The 4748-nt window shown below is 39.4% G+C and overlaps 1 non-coding gene across 1 annotated transcript; it reads left to right on the forward strand.

Annotated features, from left to right (window-relative positions):
• Positions 1 to 3058: 3058 nt before the first annotated feature.
• On the forward strand, positions 3059 to 3130 carry Trnag-ucc (transfer RNA glycine (anticodon UCC)). The gene has a single exon. It is a non-coding gene; the product is annotated as a tRNA-Gly (tRNA).
• Positions 3131 to 4748: the final 1618 nt, after the last annotated feature.

The following is a 4748-nucleotide window of genomic DNA, read 5'->3' on the forward strand; positions in this document are numbered from 1 at the left end:
TTATATCTCTAATGTGGGACTCTTTGATCGTATTTTACCAGCATATGCACAGGTACCCTGGCTGCGTGCAGACAAGTGTAGGGATTTCCATACTCTCTGTCTTCTCTATTGTCACTCTCCCTCATATCTCTCCTTGACCTTAACGCTCTTGTCTGAACAGCACGGCAGGATCACCATTTCCCATTAGACCATAAACCTTTGTCCTGCTTCATCGTTCAGCCAATTTCTGGAAGTCCTTCTCAAATGATATCAGAGAACTGAATAATATCTCCAGCTTCAGAAGACAATTAATCAAATATGTACTGAAGCAACAATGACTACCTTTGCCCCTGTATGCACTCAATACCCCTGTACATCATTCCCAGTTATATCTTCCACATTTCCCAGGCTGGTATAGTGTCCTTACATTTCCTTTCCCCAGAATTCGTTATATCAGAAAACATCTAATTTTTATATCTGCCACTATCATTACTGCTACCACTAATGCCACTGCTGTTATTATTATTATTTCAGTGTATTTATATTTGTCGTATTAAAATGGTTATTTCATAGGTAACTGCCATGTCGATACAGTACTATATGTGTGAAACCAGGTCCAATCAGATCAGATTAAGTAAATAAATAAAATAAATGCTACGTGGCTACATTGAACTACAATGATTTATAATACCTGGTATGTGCTCTTGTTGTATAGAAATATGTTTTATGTATTAAACGTGTTTCAAAGCAGAAATTATCTGGTGAGCACACTGTGCCAGGTTAAAGTCTTATGTCAAGGTCACTGATAAGGATTTCTGGGGTATCAGCTTAAATACTGAGACACTCTTACTAGTTCTATTGAAAGTCACCCTTCAGTTACCTCCGCACTGGTAGTCACCACATACCTTAGGCTATTGTGTTAGCTATATTCAGGGACACCCAGGGGAGCCGCCACCCTGTCCACATATCGTGTGAATATGAAGCAAATGGAACAACGGAAGAATGCCTGTACTCCCCTACTGCCAAAGTAAGTTAGATCCTACAAAGGCAGAATTACCAGATGGTATTCCTTTGTACATTGTGCTGCCTGCTGGACTTGAGCCTATACAGCGAGAATTTAAGGTCTGTAGTACACATCTGCTTTCAAAATATTGTGCTATGCAACGACTGTCAAAAATGTAAATACGTAAAACAAAATGTATTTCCTATAAAGCTGTACTTATTTAATCGATAGTCCTAAGAAACATTGCTTGCACACACACAAACACACACACACACACACACACACACACACACACACTGCTGTCAGTGCCTCCAGTCTCCCCCAACGCTGCCTCCATGTCCCCACTTGTTGAAGAGTGTAACGCCACAGTGTTAGAAAGATATGGCCTCACTTACTGCCAAAGCAGCAGGCTGATAATCAGCCCACCTTCCAAACAATTGGACTATGCAGCTTCAACGCTTCCAAAGCAGTAGTCAAGTATGAAATAACACACAAACATGCCTCCCTCTCAGCCTCCTCTGCCACATCAGGAGATATTTTAAAACAGCCAATCCAATGTAACTAGAATAATCGATTACTCGTAATCCATTGAGCTTCGATGCAAAATTTAAACTTTTCCCTAGCACGGATAAAGCTGCGCCGTCAAAAGCTTTCTCCGTATCATTTATCAAAGAACACTGAATTGCAGTATTAGACCCCGAGCCACGGAAACATTCAAACTTCGCTAAATGCATGGCAGTTACAGAGTGAAATTCCCAGTCAGCCAGCGGCCGCGAAGCACCGTCCAACCAGTCCCAATATAAAAGCCAAAATTTTTGAAGCAGTCATTAAACGAAGCCGAAACAATCCCTTGGAAACAAAATCCAACTATCGACTAGTGTAATGGATCCTTTCACTAGCAATAGCAGGCCCAGCGTTATGCTTCAAGCGATTTGTGTCAGGAAACTAATACAGTGCACAACTTTGGCAAACCTTGGAACAATATTTTGATCACGACACCTCAACAAAAACGGCAACGCACATTGCTGTCGTACTGCACTGCTGTAAAGGTTATCCAATCTCCGCAAGATATGACACATTTCTTCCCCGTAAACTAAGCGGGAAGGGTTGGGCGGGGGGTGAGGGGGGAGGGAGAATTACTGGTTTGTCTGAATTGAGTGATTGCGGTTGTGATCAACTGATATTGCAGTCCTAGGGCTTTTGCACATTAGAAATCACTTGCCAATCGTGTCACTGCTTTGAAATCTTATAAATATCTGATGGGAAATTTGTCCAACTTCTCCGGGTAGTATATGATTTTAGATAACTGAATGATCTGTAACAATTCTGAGCTGAACAAACTACCAGGTCATTCCTCTACAACAAGAACAATGGCGGCGGTCCCCAAACACTTTCTTTGCGATACATCTAAAGTCGATGCCCATTCACCCGAGAAAAGCTGCTGGATCCTCCCAACCAAGAAATCCTCAGCACAGTCACCAGACAGAAACTATTCTTAATGAGATCCACGTTGCCCTAAATCAAGGACGCAGTACCAACTCTGACACAGTCATGAAATTTTCTTAATATTTCGGACTCACTTTATACGGCAAAACAATAAGATTTAGAATTGCTTCAAACAAAAGGAATAATGTCTACGTAGTGAGCAAGGTAGTCAAAGCTTAAGAACTTAACTCTTTTGGAAAGAACGGACCTGATTCTCCATCATGCTATCCGTATTCAGATTATCCTTGATTCTCTACAGTTGCTAGAGGTGGATGACTGCATGGATCACAGACAATCTGCTTCCCGTTCTTGTCCAAATTTGTGCTCTGTCTGTAAAGACCACGTCGTCGACGAAACGTTAAATTTTTTCCCCTCATATTACCTTGCAACTCCTCAATAGCCGACTGTCAAATGACGGAGACCATCTGCGCGCGAACGAAACTCAGAGTGTACTGCACACAAGTCCTTCCAGCTGGGATCTGGTCTTGTAACGTCACGGTGAAAGCCAAAGCGGCGCTGTGTTCCTTTCGATGACTCAGCGGCGCTGTGTTCCTTTCGATGAGTCTGCGACGGCTAGCTGAGTATCATCCGGCGATGGTGGTGTAATGGTCAGCATAGTTGCCTTCCAAGCAGTTGATCCGGGTTCGATTCCCGGCCATCGCAGGTATTTTTACTTCTTGCTTTTGAGACGGTATGTCTAACTTGGATTGTTCAGTATTATTTTAATTTATTTTACTGTTAGGTCATAGGCCATAGAAATACTCAAGTATGCGACCATATATGCGTTACAGCTCAGTGCTGCCACGGTGATCCCCATGATCTTGTACTGATTCGTAATTCATTGCAACTTGACACCTTCAGGTTAGAGAGACACTTCGATTTTCATTATTTCTTATAAATTTAAATGGTCTTGATCGCAATGTAGTGTTATAACAACTTCATGATAACTCGTTTCTGCTAACCAGCAATCGTCCTCAAATCATGTTTCATTTCCACCAGTTAGATACGTTAACGGTCATGTTCTCACCAGCCTTTGGATACTGACAAGTTGTAGTTGTTCTCACTGTATTTAGGCACCAATTACACTGTAAGTGTGACGTGAGGATGGTTGTTCCACAACCGAAATTGGCTTTTATCTAACTATTACATTATATTGCGATGAATACTATTAAAATATATTATTCTTAATTATAAGGCTCGTTGAAAATGCAGCACCCTTTGCTACAGTTACAGCTATCTTTTTTCAGACTTGACTGGGGAATCGTCCAAAGCAAACAGAACACGCAAATTATTTTATATTGACGCCTTTTATCAAAAATTATAATGTTATTTTGGTAATCGAACTCTTGAAAATTCGTAGACCTTAAGTTCTAACCACATAAGCTCTAGTGTTTGAAACTTTCAACGAATATGAAAACCTAAAGTAATGTAGTCCTCCAAACTGAGCAAACTCTGTTTGATCCAATAGCTTCTGTATAGATATGTGAGATCTACCGTAATATTATTGGCTAACAGTATTACCAACACAAAAGTTATAATCAGCCAACTGCACAATTTTTGATTTCTCACTTGCATCCATTGTTTACTAGACTTTCAAGTGTTCGACTGCGTTACTTAAAATATATACTTTAATCTTTGTTAGAGAACAACCTTGCAAATGAAAAATCTATAGAATGAGAAACAGATTATTATTAACCTATACATATCCTTTTCATAACATCTTTTTCCAACTTAAGATGATTTTCATTTCTTGAGAAGTCTTGAAATTTGTACATTGTACATTGATTCACAGTACTGGTACCATCTTTCTTTTTTAACAAATTACATAGTATTACTTGAATCTAATAGTGAAATAGTACACCCTTCTGAGTGCCAGCTTTAATATGTAATGAATATTAAAGAATTAGTACTGTATTTTAAAATATACAAAGTGCCTGATCTTAATGGTTTTAAACCATAACATTGAAATCAATATTTATTTGTATAACAACAAACGTTTTGAGATCAACTTCATAAAGGCTATAACATCTGTTGGATTCATCAGGGTTGCAAAAATACCTAATGTTTTGTGCAAAGATATCAAGAAATATCCTCAACTATGTGGATACCTCCCAGCCACAGCTTTATATTGGACACATAAGAATGAGAGACGTTCTGTATCTCTGACTGTTGCATAATCACCATCACAGAATGGAGTTTCCTCTATTTCAATCCCAAACATGTGTGATGGAAGACACCCATGACCAATCCTAATACTGCAACTCAATGTGATTTTTATTTC

Source organism: Schistocerca gregaria, chromosome 6 (genome assembly GCF_023897955.1).
Source record: "Schistocerca gregaria isolate iqSchGreg1 chromosome 6, iqSchGreg1.2, whole genome shotgun sequence".
Taxonomy (NCBI): domain Eukaryota; kingdom Metazoa; phylum Arthropoda; class Insecta; order Orthoptera; family Acrididae; genus Schistocerca; species Schistocerca gregaria.